The 18,438-nt window shown below is 34.8% G+C and overlaps 1 protein-coding gene across 2 annotated transcripts in view; it reads left to right on the top strand.

Annotated features, from left to right (window-relative positions):
• The window catches only part of ATXN7 (ataxin 7), a 119,761-nt gene that overhangs the window by 24,474 nt on the left and 76,849 nt on the right, over positions 1–18,438 (top strand). The window contains exons 1-3 of one of the 2 annotated variants that reach the window (XM_081321547.1): positions 777–1,009; positions 1,954–2,040; positions 5,327–5,414. The gene's annotated coding sequence lies outside the window, so the exon portion shown is untranslated. Of the gene's footprint in view, positions 1–776; positions 1,010–1,953; positions 2,041–5,326; positions 5,415–18,438 lie in introns of those variants that run through there. The other variant, XM_081321546.1, reaches the window with a different exon arrangement.

Genomic DNA, 18,438 nt, shown 5'->3' with positions numbered 1-18,438 from the left:
AACAGCCAGAAAGGTGTTGAAAAATGCTGACATCCTTAGCCTGGGGTGCATGCCACTGTCTTTTGTTTACATTGTGCATAGCGATGTGACATTGTAACCTGTAAATGAACAAGTCTCTTTTTTTAAGGTTAGTGCTATGGCACCTAAATTACTAACACTGAAAATTATATTTCTCTTTTGTTTATTTGTTTTTTGAGGGGGGGGGGTAGTAAATTAATATTGAACAGATAAATATAAATGCTTCATAATAACGAAGTATTAGAGAACTGTTAAGAAATATTCTATGACTAAATGAAAAGTCCCATCTTCTGTTGTTTTGTTTTAACAATAGACTTTGTAAATTTGTAAATCCATGTGCTTTGTAAACAGCTTCTCCTGTTGGTTCTGTGCAGATACATTTTACATTTTATTCAACTTAATGCAGTCTATTCTTGAGATGTGAAATAGTAATCTTTACTTGTGTATACCTTTATTTTTAATAGCCGGTTTTCTTATGTCTTTTATGAAGCCTTTTCACACTATTAAGTTCTGAACTGAAAAAATGAGCTTGGCAGTTTAACTAATTAAACAAAATTTAGTTAATAATTCCAAATTTTAACTTCAATTTTTCTATATACAATTTGTTATGGAACTTAAACAGATTTACTAAAATACAGATAATATTGAATATGAAATTATATAAGCATTCAATTACTTTTTGAAAATTTAGTAAATTAAGAAAAAAAATTAATGAAATAACTGCATAATATTACTATGTGCATTTTTTGCAGTTTGGATATTTATATTCAGATAAATATAGAAGCCAAACTACAGTGCGGGAACACAGATTATGACATTAACATTTCTGTCTGTGTTTTAATGTTAACTGGAACTTAAAGAAAATTTATGTTGATAGAGACGAATCTGACGCTGACAATAATGTGTCTATTAAAAAATGTTTTTTTTCCATAGGCTTAAGGACCAGATTGTTAATGGAACCTGATTTGATGAATTTGTGACTGAAGATTATGTTGGTTTTTGAATTTTATATTTATTGTATTTTTTGTATTTATTTTGTTATTTTTTTATTGTTTTTTTTAAAATTGTGAACTGCCAAGATTTATTTGCTTAGCAGAATGGCTGGATATGTTTTCTAAATAAATAAATAAACTGTCATTGATGGTTAGGAGAAAAGTAAGAAGCTTGGATATCAGTGTTTACAATTACAAAGAGAAAAAAAATATCAGATAGAGAAATCAAATAGTGATTGCTTTGAATGTATGCTTTTGAGTTTGCTCTATAGGTGGTTCATTTCCAAAACACTGAGATTGTTGTTGATATCAAGCTACTACTATAAATTAAAATGTTTCATATCACTTATACTGTATATCGAGCCAGTAGGTTTTTCAAGATCTGTCCGCTTTGAATGTTTAAAACAACAGGGTAATATGCAGTGGTGGGATTCAAATAGGTGAACAACCAGTTCTCCATGTGGATGCCACTTCTGGAAGTCCATTCTGAGCCTGAGCAACAAAAAATTAGCTACCAGTTCTGCCGAAGTGGTGCGAACCGGCTGAATCTGACCACTGGTAATATGGTGGTACATGTTCTGCCTTGTGATGCTCTTTTCATCATCCTGTCCCCCTCTTGTCTGCCCCCTGCAGATGCTGCTCTGTTGGGCTACTCCAAGCGTTTACTGACAATCTGTCATCAGTTCCAAGAAAATAAAAATACGAACTTGGGCAAGATTTGTTAATACTATTTTTTGTCTTTAAGAAGATCCTGAAGTGTATTCAGTTCTCACTACATATGATTAGAATACACTTTTCATATAATTTAAACTTATTTTGCAAATAAAAAAGCAGTTGGGTTCTAATAAGCTGGAGATTTATTAATATCGTGTAACTTGCTTTATTTTGCTGAGGGCAAAATCTTATTACTGTAATAGTGATCTGATTATGTATTCCATTGCAGATTTAATCAGCTGTAAAAGGAAACTTCCACAATCCAGGCAGATGATGATCAATTGATATATCAACCTGATTTTTACCAGATTTTAAGGTAATCAACGCATTGACTCATACTAATCAACGCATTGACTCATACACATGCACACATGTTAGAAAACATGGTAACATTGAGAGACTAAATTTTGGATCGTGTTCTTTTTAAATCTTTTGTCCAATGACAGACTGGTGATCTGTTACTAATCAACGAAGAGTACTGGGGATAATGATATCTGTTGCATGAAAAAAAATGTTTTTCTGTAAAAGGAAAACTACACTCTCCTCTCCTTTTTTAAAGAAGACAGAGTTGCATATAATATTCAAAGAAAAGGGGAGATTGAGCACATTAAACAGGAATGTGTCACTCCCTTACAACAGGAATAAACAGCTGTTTTACTGTTCAAAGATAAGTTTGTAAATATTTTTGCAAAGATTATTTTGCAAAATATTTTAAATTAATAAACCAAGAATGCATGTGTTGCAAACATTTGAATTAATAAGCCAGGAATGCATGCATGAACTGAGGCCATATAGGGGCGCATGCAACTCCCAAACTATTTTGTATAGCCTCCTGGAGTCTTCTGAAAATTAGCTAATTAATGTCAGGATTTCCCATCATCTTGAAACAAAAACTTTATTAATCTTATTTTGAGACTTATATTAAAGTGTCCCAAAGTAAAAACATAGTAAACATTTGCTATTTTTAGGTGGGAGGGTTGGTATCTGATTATATCTAAATGCAGTGTAGGTATTCTTTGGGTTATGGCTATTGATTCAGTAACTATTCAAACATTGCTGAATGCGGATCCTCATAGTTTTGGCCGTCGCAGCTTACTCACAGTCATGTTGCAGCATCCCTGTCACAGGTACTTTTTTAAACCATGCCCAATTGGATTAACCAGACTCAAGAGAGACACAAAAGCACTGGATTCTGGACAGATGGTTTCTTTATAACTCCTACGATGAGGGGTATAAAAACAAACATACCAAAGTGATACGTGTGTGCTTCCTATATTCTTTTCTATTGCTATCACTATTCTATTATGACAATTGCTATTATTCTATATTCTCTTCAATTACTATTACTCTGAAGTTTGTACAATATACTATTACTATTCAAAACAACAATAACAATAATAGAGTTGGAAGGGACCCTGGAGGTCTTCTAGTCCAACCCCCCTGCTCAGGCAGGAAACCCTATACCATTTCAGACAGAAAGTTGCCTAAACTCTTCTTAAAAACTTCCAGTGTTGGAGCATTCATCACTTCTGGAGGCAGGTTGTTCCACTGATTAATTGTTCTAACTGTCAGGAAATTTCTCCTTAGTTCTAGGTTGCTTCTCTCTGATTAATTTCCATCTGTTGCTTCTTGTCCTGCCTTCAGGTGGTTTGGAGAATAGCTTGACTCCCTCTTCTTTGTGCCAACCCCTGAGATATTGGAAGACTGCTATCATGTTCCCCCTCATCCTTCTCTTCATTAAACTAGACATACCCAATTCCAGCAACCATTCTTTATATGTTGTATCCTCCACTCCCTTAATCATCTTTGTTGCTCTTCTTTGTACTCTTTTCTACAGTCTTGGCATCTTTTTTACATCATGGTGACCAAAACTGGATGCAGTATTCCAAGTGTGGCCTTATCAAGGCATTGCAAAAAGTGGCATTAACACTTCACGTGATCTTGATTCTATCCCTCTGTTAATGCAGCCTAGCACTGTGTTGGATTTTTTGGCAGCTGCAGCACATTGCTGGCTCATATAGCATATTCCTCAACCTTTTGGGCACCAGGGACCGATTACGTGGAGAGAGGTTTTTCCACGGACAGGAGGGGGATTGGTTTTGTGTACTGCCTGCATCCTGTGGATGGGGCTTTCCTTGTTTGTGCAGACCAGTTGAGTTCTTGCAGCTTTTCACATTGTACTTTGTGTTGCTCAGCCTGTACACTTACTCTGCTCTCTTTTGGACCGTCCACTGTTTCTGAAGGAAAAACATCATCTTTTATTCAGCTGTTTTACTGTTTGCTGGTGGCTTAAGATACTTAAGACATATCATCTGTGTTCTTCTCCTGTCTTCTCGCATACCCACGTCAAGGTTGTAACTTTATTGATAACTCTGCTATGCTGACCGGGTCATGTGATTATGATTTCCATTGTTCCCTGCTGGCTTCCTACAAGTAAAGCCAAAGGGGAAGCCAGTGGGAAGTTGGAAATCATAGTCGTGTGAGGTCCTCACTTAACAATTCCTGTAGTCCTTGCTTAATGACAGCAGTCCAGACTGCTGGAATTTGCCATTGCTAACAACACGATCATATGATATCATGTTTAATGAACGTGTTGTGGAGCAACAACAATTCCAGTCCCAATTGCAACAATAAGCTAAGGACTACAATAACTGTAAAGGAAATAACAATAAAAATCTAACAAATCATAAACACATGTATGTATATATACATAAAGCAGTCAGCTCAATGAATGTCATTTCTATAATAATCTAAATTGTCATTGAGTGCTGCAACTGTAAATCTAATCCTTCCAGCTTCTTTCTGAAAAAAGAAAAGGACCCTTTTTAACTTTGTGAAATCAGATTCCAAATGTAGTTCAAGGGGGAGCCAATTCCAGAGAGAAGGAGCTAGATGAGAAGAGGCCATATGAAATATGAGGTGGCCACTCTGTCATGTGAAAAAAACTAAATGACCCTTCTGCTACCTTAAAAGTTGCAAGTTAGTGACATCTTTTGGACCGAGTCTAGACCCAGTGTTTTCAGGATGTAGGTTGTCAGCATTTGAGAGGATCTAATTTTGGTGATATTATAATGCCATTCTCTTTGCAGCAGAGGCATGATCTGGAGGGAATTATTTTCTATCCCAAGCAATGCAGGACATTCTCAGATTGCTTATAGACTGTGCAGATCATCTCCAACATTCATCTCCATAGCAAACGTTTCTTTTTGTGGTGAAATGTAATTTTGCTGGAAACATGCAATTCTGGTACTTAAAATCTACAAATAAATTAAGGTTTCAGTAGCATCTTTTGATAGCATTGATGTTCATCTAAAATCCTTTCTCCTTTAAAAAAAAGCTTTTTATAGTTTATCCTGTTACCATTATAGGACCAGAATCTGAGGAGTTACTCAGCTAAAATAAAATCTCTTGCTCTCTCTTCTCAAAAATGATTGGCTGGGGAAATACTTAAAAGGATTCATAGCTTTGCTTTCTCTCCCCGAAATTAAACTATTACCAAAGCGTGCATACCTTCTGTGTTTAATATTTTTGTGATGAATAAACTGCATAATAAAATCTGAACCAGATATATTTAGTCTGAAATCTTATACCTTGTCTTTCAGGCATTCAGTCAAATGATTAAGTGCAACATACATACTTAGCGCGCTGTTCCCTTTTAGGGGAACCAGTGGTATGCTGAGAACAGAAAAGGTATGAGATACAATAAGAAAAAAGAAATTAAATGAATTGTATTAGCAGAAAAATGAAATATAGTTCAAACTAGTTTAATCATATATGCCTATAAATGCATGCAGTAGTTGATCAGAGCCATGATGGGTGAGTGCAAGTCTATATCTTGACAACCATGGCATATGGAGGATTATGAATTTGAAATGTGAAAAGAACATCCGATAAGAATAAGAATTAATGAAAAAATGAATTAATGAAAGAAATAACATGTTGTGTGCTTATGAAAACTAAGATAAAGGAAAAGGATGTGATTGATTTGAATGAAGTTGGACTTATATTGGAGTGGAATTGAGAAGTAGAGGCATGAAAATGTAATTTATTTATTGTATGAAATGAAAAAAGATTATAAAATGTTTGTGAAAAAGCATAACTTAGTGGTATCCAGATTGTTGTATGTATGACAATAAGGATTCCTAAAGTGGTGATCGCCACATGCTTCTCCTCATTGAATTACGATAATATAAAGATCAGAAATTTGGGGAAGCAATTTAATTTTATTAAACATTACAATTATAAAAAGGTTAAATATAATGCAAACTAAGAAAAAGAAAAGTAAAAAGGAAGTGCAGAAAATAAAAAAGAAACAAAAAGTAAAAGAAAATAAGAATACAGTAAAGAAAATGAAAAATATTTAAAGAAATGATCTCCCTCTTCATCACAAGTATAAACAATGTTAGTAACCTACCACCTTCTCATAAAATACAACAAATGATGTTTTCTCTCCATATTCCATATCTTATCTGTTAATATGCCTTAAAGCCTCATTGTTCAGTTCTGGTCAACAAAATTCATTAAGAGTTACCAGAGATAACAATATACCTATTTTAACCTGGATCAAATAAATCGACTTTATATTCCTTTCTTTTATTTTTAATAATCTTAACTTTTAAACCCTTCAAATAATGTCCTAGTATTTTTTCCCCCTTCCTTTTGTCCCTTCATACAATTTTCTTCAAATCTTTAACAAATCTCTTCTGTAACCCCAAAATATGTAAGTTATCTAGGTCATTTTTGTTAATATGAAAAAGATTGCTATTTGTGCATCTCTTTTAATTATGAAGACATCAGTTGGTTTCATTTGTACATTCATTGTGGCATTATTTCCATATCATTCTTGTAGCCTGTCATTTTTAAAACCACTTTCAAATCAGTCTTAACATTGTCCAGTAAAATTTGTTACTTTTTTTGTTAGATTCATTTCTCTGGAGTCAGTCTACAACATACAGTGTTGTATGCTCGAAAGAGGCAACTTTTGTTTTCCGAAGAAGGAAACAAAAAAACTAAGACACATCCCCTTCAGCAGTCAACAGTCAAGTAGGATTAACACCAGACAAACAATTAAACATAAAACAATACTCTAATCAAGGAGAGTGAAACCCATACTAAGTAGCACTGATGATGTTATCTAGTTGGGTAACGAAACAGCTACAAGCAACCAATTAAGCTCAGAGAGCACCAAAACCTCTACAGTTCAACTCTGAGCCATATATATTCTCTTCTGTTAGGTTCATTTCTTAATAGACACAATAGAGAGTGGACATAAAGATATGGAAGCTATTAGGAAAAGAGTGAAAAAATGTATGGAATGTATGCTAGAGGAATGTATGAAAAATTATGTTGGGTGGAATGATGAAGTGAACAGTTCTAGGATAGGAAATCAGTTCTTAGTGTACTGGTGCTAGAAGAGTGAGAAAGATACAGCATAGAATGGATAATGAGAAATGGATAATTGCAAAGAATATAGTGAAGGAAGCAAGGAATTGTTAATATGAAAAGAGGCAAAGAAAATGCAGAGCTGTTGGAATGTATTGGTAAATGAGGATAGAAAGATATGAAGAGATGCAATGAATGAAATAGCTTTAGCTATATTTTCTTTTTCTTAATTCATCTTGATTTTTTCTTACTGTTTCTTATTCCTTTTTTGCTCTTTATATAATATGTTGAGTGTGATGAGTACAGTATTTGTGTATGTGTGAAGAAAAATATATTTAGAAACTGTGACTCAGAAGAATATCCTCCTGTTTTTGTTTTATAATAAAGTTATGATAATTTCCCAAGCATTAAGCAGAAACTGTATAATAAATTAAAAATCTAGTATTAGGTGTACATTTACATACAAAGTAAATTTTACCACTCTTGCATTTTAGTGAACACATTATTTTATTGATTCCATATTGTTTCTCTAGGAAGGGAGTTCATTAGTAGATTTTGTATTATTCAACCGCAGTGCATAATTAGTATTTTAAAATAATGAAGGTTTTTATAATGACTCAACTACATCTTTAGTTGGGCAGTTGACTAGGCAAATGGGAGAAAAATAGACATCTCTGTCCACTAACAGAAATGGGTTAGGTCTTTTATAGGTCTCCGTTTATTCCATTGTAGCTAACGCTCTTTCATATTTGTACCATTACATCACATGCAGATGTTTAGCGATGAGAGTTTGTAGTGTCATACAAAATTTGTCACTGTCCCTCCTTATCCCCTACCTTCCAGACACCTATCCTTTACAGTACAGTGTTGAAAATGATAGCACCAATTATTCACATGTAATTAACACAGCACAGCAAGTAATTATTCTTGGGCCTGAATACAAGGGGAAGCAAAAATATGGGCCTCTGTTTGTACTTGGGATGGAAGATTTTCAAGGGCAAAAAATATGCCTTAAGCCTTGCAGATGCATAATTTATCTCAGTCTTGTCTACTGTTAAGAGTGCAGTCCTTAGCATTTATTATAAGCCTTAGGGGTGATCTTTCAGCCAAGATAGATTTTAAATTCCTGATTTAACAGATAAATACCAGTAGTATGGATATTATTTTTATATTTTCAGGAACATTTAAAATAAGAGAAGGTAATTTAAATATAGTTTTATATGACAGCTGAAATTAAATCCTTGACATAATGAAATGACATGTTTTCTGTAACGATTAAATATTTTTTTTATTTTATTCTGGAGGGTAAATTACTCATTATGTTTCAGGTATGCAAAAAATGGTTAAATCGGATAAAGGGTGAAATAAATAAATAGTGAACATTTCAGCAAATCTCTTACTACAGAGTGCACCTTGACTGTAGCTGTTAAAAGTCAGGTTAGATAAGATCAAATAAATCTTTCTGGAATCTGCTCAAGTAGATTTTCAATAATAAAGTAATTGTGTGGGAAAGGAAATAGTGGTTTTCTCTCTTTTTCTCTCTCTGTGTGTGTGTGAGAGAGAGTGTGTACCTCTTTATTTTACTATTGTTTATTTTTCTATCAACTATGAAGTGAAATGTAGATTTAAAGTTAAGATTGAATATGCATGCTGTTCTGGCCAGCTAAAGATGGACTACGTTTAGAAACAGAAGTACATCAGGCACTGTTTTGGTCTATATGTTGGGAATGATGAAAATATATTTAAAATATATTTATACAAGAAAGATAGAATTAAGTGGGTTTTTTTCATCATGCCTCTGTGATTCACATGTATGGGTTTTGTATTGATTGTGTTCTACAATGTTCACAATCTTTCAGAGCTTTGGGAACTTTTGGCAGGAATTGTGTGCAATATGTAAAGGTAGGGCTCCAGCAAATTCCTCTCTTTTTTTTTATCTCACTTAGCAGCTTATTAGAGTTTTCTTTTCTGTAAGTGTATCAATATTTGTTTTTGTGAATTATTATGAATGGCGGTTCTAATTGTTCCTCAGAGTTCTGGCCATCCCAGCACTCTCACTGACCCACATTGTGCCTCTTGTGCCTCTCCTCACACACTTGTGCACCCTCCCTGACTCTTGCCACACTCTCATACAACCTCCCCAACTTGCCCTGCACCCTTGCAGACCCTCCCCAATCCTTTTGGTGCCTCCTTCTGCACATCCGTGCTCTCCCCTTCCCGATCAGTAGCAGCCACTTACCTGCCTACCAGCCTGGAACTGACTTTGGTTATGGGAAGTTGTCAGGAAGTTGCCTCGACCTTATGATAGTAAGGACTAATAACACAAAGTTACGTTGCGTTGACTCCATTTTAAAGGTTTTGGGACCATTGGCCACTTGGCCAGTGTTCTTATCCAGGATCTCCTTCCTGACCTCAGGTGAGCTGTAGTAGGTCTTCACCAAATGAATTTATTTGTTAGATTTTTATTTTTTTTAACCTGCCGCCATTCCATGTCTTTCTTCATGTCCTGGGCAAAGTGCAATTATGGAGTGCAGTGATCTTATAAAAGTATAGATACTGCTGTCCCTGACACAACGTCTCAACTACAGTATCACAACAAACATCCCCATCAAGTGTCTACAGTGAATTCTTGTCTATCTGATATTCCATTTGATTTGGAGGAAGCTACTACAGATTACTCAGATAAGTCTGTGGCCTCAGTTATGTTTCATGTTGGTTTGTCTGGCTGTTACAAGTATCATTGCCTGAAGTTCCCTAGTTGCCTTAGAGATGGCTGTGGTTCTATTGAGGAGCAACCATTTTTAGGATATATATGATTATGACTTGACCTTCTTGTTGTTGCTGTTTCCTTTCTATCTGTCATCCAGATGCCAAGGTTGGGAAAGATTCTAATAATATTTGGGCATACATGGAGCAAATTATGACCTGGTTCTTTGGGCTTGTATCTTTCCATACAGCACCTAACTAATACCGGATTCGGCAGCTATTACTGTTCCTGCCTTACTTAAAATGGTCAAAGAGTTACAATTTCTCTAATGCTTAATATGTTAATTTTAATCTGTTGCAAAGCATGTTTTAATGATTATACAGATAATCGAATCCCTTTAAAATTTGAGTGACTCATGGGCATAGTGAACAATATTCTTTCTCCTAGTTTCAACCTCAATAAAAATCTATTCCTGAATTCTCATTATTCCACAATGAGTTGATGCTCTGCAATTTTAACCACTGATGGTATTCCAATCTGCTGGAATACCGATCGATTCATGAAATGTAGAAGAGTACTGTAGTCATGGCCAGCCTAATGTAAAATGTAAATTGGCAGGGGATAAAAACTAACAGGTATTAAGTTTTTAAAATCATTTAGATTTAACAGTCCCCCTCCCCCATCATCTAATTGAAGAGAGAGATATTTTTGTAGAATGTGGAATTTTGGACAGTTTTAATTGGTTAAAAAAAGGATTGAACGTAATACATATAAATTGAAAAGAAGGAAGTGACAGAGGAATCACGCTATATGAACATGTTGTTATGTTCCTATCAAATAGCTATTTAAGTTTTCTGAGCCTTTATATAAGCTGCCCAATACTATTTAATGTACTGTATAGTCCTATAGATACATATGGTACTTAAAACTAAATGTCATTGAATTTAGTGGGACCTTCTCCTTATTGAGGAGATAAGAAGGAACCAGAAATTTGAAAGTATTTGAGTAGTTTCTTCTGTTAAATACAGCTGTGATTAAATAGATGTCAGATATGTTTTTCAGTTGGCGTATTTAAATGGGACCTTGGCTGATTTACTCTGAACTTTTTAATTGCTATGCTTTTGATTATATGTTTTAATTTCCTATAACATAACATTTTATTATAGATCAAAAAGTGTGCTTTTCTTTTTAAAAAATACACTGATGTGATCAAGCATAAGTTATTTTCATTTCATATTGTGATAATTAATGCTGTTTTTTTTTTCTTTCCTTTGCTCTCTTGATGCTTGTTTTCTCTTGTATTATGCATACTCTTTGCTTTCTCAGTAGAGGACATGATCTTATTATGGCTCAAGAGGGCTTGAAAAATCCTTCTTAGGAAATATTCATTGACAAACACTGTTAAGCACTAACACTACATCAAAACTCAATTTCTCACATTTGCTTTCCACTAAAATGCACAATGATCATTTAGTTGCATTTCTACAAGCCCCACATGAAGACAAGTTGTTTCTAATGACTATATAATAATAATAATAATAATAAAAAAGAGAGAGCAGGCTATTTACATTCTAATAATAAAGAGTTAACATAGCATTTCCTCATGAATGAGCCTGTGACTGATTGACAGATTCTAAAAACGTGTCCTTCTGAATCTGATACTATCGTTGAGAATTTTTTTTTTCTTCTGTTCACTGATGTCCAATTCTTAGAGACTGCCAGGACAAGTCCCTGCAGTTTTCTTGGCAAGGTTTTTCAAAAGTGGTTTGGCATTGCTGTCATTTTATTTTATTTTTTTGTAATTGATGAGATGCAGTTATTACATGCCTATTCTAAGAGCAGGGCAGAGAGGACCTGCCCTCAGCCTTTCTGCTATCTTGATTGATTTTTATTTTGCTTAATGTTCATAGTCTATTCCATTCCAAAGACTCAAAATGTTTACTTTCGTTTTAAAAATTTCACTGCAGGACTTCCTTCCTAATTAAAGTTGCAAATTTCGGGTTGAAATTGTAGCTAGCTACACTGGTTTGATACAATCCACCCACAAGACTTATCCTGGATATCTGCCATATTGTACTCTGCCTTGATGTAGAGAGAGAATCACCAAAGCCTTGTGAAAAATAAGACTGATTTCATGTATGAATGACCCTGTAAAATAATTTAAAGGAGGGAAAAAGTCTGGCTTCTGGAGGAGGAGGAGGAGGAGGAGGAGGAGGGGGGGGGACCTTGTCCTTCTCCTACAAGGAGAAGACCTTGTAGGGGATGACCAGGCTGAACCCAAGGGAGTCATCAGTCATGAGTCCCTGCATGCCCACAAGAGATTTAAGTCCAGCCCATCTTCAATTTCTTCTATTCTTTACTCCCGTTAATTTCCCTTGACTGTTAGTAGTTCAGATTCTTTTAGAGAGCTTAAGCTTGCTCTCTTTATACTCATTTGAACTGCCTGAATCTCCTGATTCCTCGGCACTTGACAAACTTTTCCCCAGTTCAGGTTTTTTTGTAATGTGAGAAGCTTAGAAGCATTCTCTCATCTTACATTAGACACTGGCAGTTGGTCCCCACAAATTTATTGTTTCCACTGTCAAGTGGTGACCATTTTTATGGATCATTTAATATAGATCTATAAGATAACTTTTTCCCTTCTTTTCAAACACATACATTCTTGCACAATACAACTTTTAATAAAAGGTTTAGCTTAATTTAGTCCAAAGGTTCCTAGGCCAACATAAAATCTGGACTTTTAATATCTACTTTTTATTTGCATATGTATTTGGGGGCAAGAAGCTAAAATAACTCACTCAGCAACAGATATAGCTATGTGTTGGTTTAGAAGCATTAATGCTTTTTTCTCATTGTTGCAGAATACAACAACTTCTCTTGATTAAAGTTAATTAATGTATTATGTATTTCAGAATTGGAATTGGCCTCATGGAACAATGTAAGGCATGTATCTAGTATTGCACAAATGCACAGGTATATATAATAAAGCACAAAACATGTTTTTCTTACTTAGAGAAACTTTATAATGAAAGAATTGAGAATTTGGCTTCAGTGCATTGGAGCTGTAATAAATTTGTATTCTAATTAACATCAGCCTTATGTAGTCCTTGATTTACAACCATAATTGTTCCCTTAGTTATGCCTGTAAATCATGGTATTTGTTAAGTAGATCATCATGTGGCTGAGCCTTTTCTTGTGGCAGTCTTTAAGTGAACACAGTCATCAAATGATCCCATTGTTCACTAGAGGACTTTTTTTTGCCAGGAACCAGAAATAAACACCAGTTGTAAACACAGGTTGGTTGTTGAGTGCCCAAAATGTGGTCACATGACCCACAGGGGTCAAGGCCATCGGAACTTCAAAACCAGAACATAAGTAGCTTTTTTGTGGTTTCTTGTAACTTTGCACTGTCTCTAAATGGAGACTAGCTATACTTAGTAGCTGTTTTTATTAGACGATGTCTAAATAATAAAACAGTGCAAGCAAAAATCACTTTATTTAACAACTTAAATAGTATGCTACTATTTACTATTTTGCTATTAATTTCCCCTGAGGAAATTAATCTGTTTTTCATAGAAGAGCCATGGTGCCGCAGTAGTTAGAATGCAGTGTTGCAGGCTAATTCTGCCAACTGTCAGCAGTTCGATCCTGACTGACTCAAGGTTGACTCAGCCTTCCATCGTTCTGAGGTCAGTAAAATGGGGACCCAAAAGGTTGGGGCGATATGCTGACTCTGTAAATGGTTTGGAGTGGGCTGTAAAACACTGTGAAGTGCTATTGCTATTGCTAAGTGCTATCTCCTTTTACCAATTTCCCATCCTTATATATTTTACTAGATAAACTATGACCCCCTTGGGTCATCTTTTCAGAGAAGTTTCATTACTTAAACAGAGAAACAGAATGATTGTTATTGTTAATTTTAAAATTAAGGATGAAAACATCATTTTATTAAAGAAGTAAGATACATATAGAGACAAATATAGATGCTTTTCATTTAACAAAGGATGCTTTTGATGACATTTGTGGTTAATCAGCCTCTTACCTATAGTCTTAGCAGTCATATCAACCACATATTGTTGGACTATATCTTCTCCTCTTAGAAAATTATTAAACTCATTCTCATTTTTTTCTTATTTTTTTCCTGGAATCTCTATTTTTCTTCTCAAGTTTTATAGTATACTTTCAAAAATATACTTTTAAATCATATAGCAGAATTAATATGATGTTTTAATGAATCTATCATCTTGTAACTTCAGAATTTACAGATATATGAGATTCCCCCATAGCCAAATTACCTTAGTGAAAACATGTTTCAAATAAAACATGACATGTATTTTATATAACAAATAATTTTCTAACCCCCTGTGATAAGAAAGGTAAATAATAATATGCATGAAATTTAAAATGATTGCAAAAGAATTTGTGAGACCACAAATTCTCTATACAAGGTAAAATATATTTTTCCTCCTTTCTGGGAATAATAATAATAGTAATAATAGTAATAGTAATAATAATAATAATAATAATAATAATAATAATAATAATAATAATAATAATAATAATAATAATATAGAGAAAGTCATAGAAAATGATAAAGTTAAACTGCTCTGGGACTTTAGAATTCAAACAGACAAACACCTACAACATAACACCCCAGACTTAACAATTGTCGATAAGAAAGACAAAAAAGTATGGATAGTGGATGTGGCAGTGCCTGGAGACAGCAGAATAGACAAGAAAGAACTGGAGAAGATAACAAAATACAAAGACCTACAAATAGAAATAGAATGAATGTGGCAAAGGCAAGCAAGGGTAGTACCAATAGTAATAGGCGCCTTGAGTGCAATTCCAAAACAACTGGAGCACCACTTGAACACCATTGACATTGACAAATTTGCCATTAGTCAATTGCAAAAGGCGGCCTTACTAGAAACTGCTTCCATCCTGCGACAATATCTATAATACCATCAAACATCCACATCTGCCTATCCCAGGTCCTTAGTAAGGACTTGATAGGTAGACAAAAACCCCAAATCCAGTCTGAACATCTGGCTGACTGTGCGATGATCAATAAAATAATAACAATAACAACAACAACAACAACAACAACAATAATAATAATAATAATAATAATAATAATAATAATAATAATTGGAAGGGACCTTGGACGTCATTTAGTCCAACCTCCTGTCCAGTCTCTTCTTAAAAACTTCTACTGTTGGAGCATTCACAACTTCTGGAGGCAGATTGCTCCACTGATTAATTGTTCTAACTGCCCGAAAATTTCTCCTTAGTTCTAGGTTGCTTCTCTCTTTGATTAGTTTCCATCTGTTGCTTCTTGTCCTACCTTCAGGTGCTTTGGAGAATAGCTTGACTCCCTCTTCTTTGTGGCAGCCTCTGAGATATTGGAGCACTGCTATCATGTCACCCCTCGTCCTTCTCTTCATTAAACTAGACATACCCAGTTGCAGCAACCGTTCCTTATATGTTTTAGCCTTCAGTCCCCTAATCATCTTTGTTGCTCTTCTCTGTGCTCCTTCTAGAGTCTCAACATCTTTTTTACATTGTGGTGACCAAAACTGGATGCAGTATTCCAAGTGTGGCCTTAACAAGGCATTGTAAAGTAGTATTAGTACTTCACTTGATCTTGATTCTATCCCTCTGTTAATGCAGCCTAGCACTGTGTTGGCTTTTTGGCAGCTGCAGCACACTGCTGGCTCATATTTAAGTGATTGTCCAGTAGGACTCCAAGATCACTCTCACAATTGCTACTATTGAGCAAGGTACCACCTATACTATACCTGTTGTTGTTGTTGTTGTTAGCTGCGAAGTCGTGTCCGACCCATCGCGACCCCATGGACAATGTTCCTCCAGGCCTTCCTGTCCTCTATCATCTTCTGGAGTCCATTTAAGCTCACGCCTACTGCTTCAGTGACTCCATCCAGCCACCTCATTCTCTGTCGTCCCCTTCTTCTATTGCCCTCAATCTTTCCCAGCATTAGGCTCTTCTCCAGTGAGTCCTTCCTTTTCATTAGGTGGCCAAAGTATTTGAATACTATACCTGTACATTTGGTTTTTCTTGCCTAAATGTAGAACATTACTTTTTTCACCATTGAATTTCATTTTGTTAGATAGTGCTCAATGTTCAAGGCTGTCAAGATCCTTCTGTATCTCAAGCCTATCTTCTGGCGTGTTGGCTATTCCTGCCAGCTTGGTGTCATCTGCAAATTTGATGAGTTCCCCATCTATCCCCTCATCCAAATCATTGATGAAGATGGTGGAGCACTGGGCCCAGAACAGAGCCCCGGGGCACCCTACTACACACTTCTCTCCATGTAGATGCAATTCCATTGAGGACCACACGCTGAGTACGGCCGGTCAGCCAGCTACGAATCCATCTGGTGGTGATACTGTCTAACCCATTTTTCTATCTTATCAAGTAGTAGTTTGTGATCTACTTTATCAAATGCCTTACTGAAGTCCAAGTAAATTATATCCACAGCATTCCTCTGATCCACTAATTTTGTCCCTTGGTCAAAGAATGCAATAAGATTTGTCTGGCATGATCAGTTTTTGAAAAACCCATGTTGGCTTTTGCTAATGACTTTGTTTGCCTCTAGGTGTTTGCTGATTTGTTGCTTGATTATCCTTTCCAAGATCTTCCCAGGTATTGAGGTTAGGCCGACTGGTCTGTAGTTTCCTGGATCCATTTTTTTTCCCTTTTTTGAAGGATGTTAGATGTTAAAGAATTTCATCTTGCCACTTTGTTTTGGCACAGGATAATCTATAAATATTGGGTAGAGGGGAGGGCAAAGTTATTGTGGAATCTTTAGCCACAGTTACTTAATCATTTCTTTTATCTTGTACCCAAAGTATTGATGTAATGCTATGCCAGAATGTTTTAAGTGATTATAATTTTCAATAGATATAAGAACTATTAGCAAAAAAATATTTTGTCAAATTAGCTCTGCAAGTATTTGAAGTTCTTTTATCAGGCGTGGTAAAACAGACAAGGAACCATATTAAATATTTCAATCTTGAGTAAGCTAACTAATCAGAAAGAGTAAGATAGAAAAAAAGAAAGACTCAATCGATATCAAGGAAGCAAATATTTAACACCAATAGTTTATTACTATTTCAATTATTTCCATGAAACTTACAAATAGGAGAAAAATCTTTTTCATAAAGCTTGACATTAGCTTTTTAGTAAACAGCTTCATGTATTAATTAATCAGTAATTGTAAGATATACTCCTTGTGTATTTCTTTTTGCGCTCACTTTTAGTGGCAGATTCTGTGAATTCTGGAAACTACTGCTATAATAATAGTAAGGCAAATGATGTAGCAATTCCAATGATCAGGAAATTAATTCTTATTTTAATTTCTAGTTCAACTGTTTTGAAAGTCATTAACCAGCAACAGTGTTGGTCAGGTTGTTAATTAGCACACAATCATGACAATTCCTCAAGATTCACAAACTGATTACAAACAGATATTCCTATATTTGTCAAAGAGTAATCATACTCCATTTCTTCTTTACTAAGTATTGTCTAAACCTTTCAGTGAAATCTAAAAAGAATCGATATGGTTGTATAATATTATATGACACATTATATAGGATGCAAAATATTCCTTGTAAGACATTTTAGAATATTTAATTAGGTTAAATGGTACGGATTATGTATACATTATATATAGGTTAAAGAAATACTTTATTAAAAAGTAGATAAAGAACAAAGCTAAAAGTGGAATGTTTGGAATGGAAATAAAACCTTTTTAATGGATGGAAAAAACTTTTTAAAAATAAGTAATAACGTATAATCAGATGTTATACTTGTGGTAGAAATAACTGTAAATGCAAAGGACTTATACCACAAACCGAAGTCATTTGAATAAAATGAATATTTTCAGAAGAACTATGCTGCTTACTTCCAGAAACAATTTCCCTAATATGAGGGGGGGGGGGGAAATCAGTGTGAATTGCTATAAAATACTGTAAGGAAAGAGTTCTTCAGTTAGTATTCCAGAATTGGCCCTGTCTTTTTTGACAATAGCATATTCTTTTCGGCCTCACAGATTCCTCTTCTCAGCTATAGGCAGACGGTCTTCTCAGGTCACTGACTGTGTGTGTGTAATTTTCTCAAACCTGTTGATAGCTCCTTGTTCTTGGCTAGTGCTGTGTCACCTGCATTAGTGTCAGAAATTCCTCTTGATCATTCATAGGCAACTCCTGGTGACTTTATAGAGAAATCTGTAAAATTTAGAATAAATAATACAGTCACTATGTATTTTGAATTAGAAAAAAAATATTTCTTGAGCCTACCTATACCTCTGGCTTTGAAAATGGATGGCTGTATTTACATTCATTCTAACCCATGGCTTATTTAAACGGTACTTGGATTATCATGATGTGTGAAAGTAGCTGTTAGGTTTGTAAACTATGATTTATAGTCTAATTCAATACACCTGATTAAAAGTGAGTTGAAATAGAGTCCTGTATATTGTAGTATATACTGTTCATTTAAATGGTGTGACTAGTAGCTGGCAGAAATGGCATGCTTCAATAGCTTTTGATTCTATTTTTTCATACTGATTCCTTTTCTCATTCTCTTCAGCTGCTTTGCTG

The sequence above is a fragment of the Vipera berus genome, assembly GCF_964194415.1.
Source record: "Vipera berus genome assembly, chromosome: 2".
Lineage (NCBI taxonomy): Eukaryota > Metazoa > Chordata > Lepidosauria > Squamata > Viperidae > Vipera > Vipera berus.
Note: the sequence above shows the minus strand (reverse complement) of the source record. Positions and strands in the feature narration are given on the sequence as shown.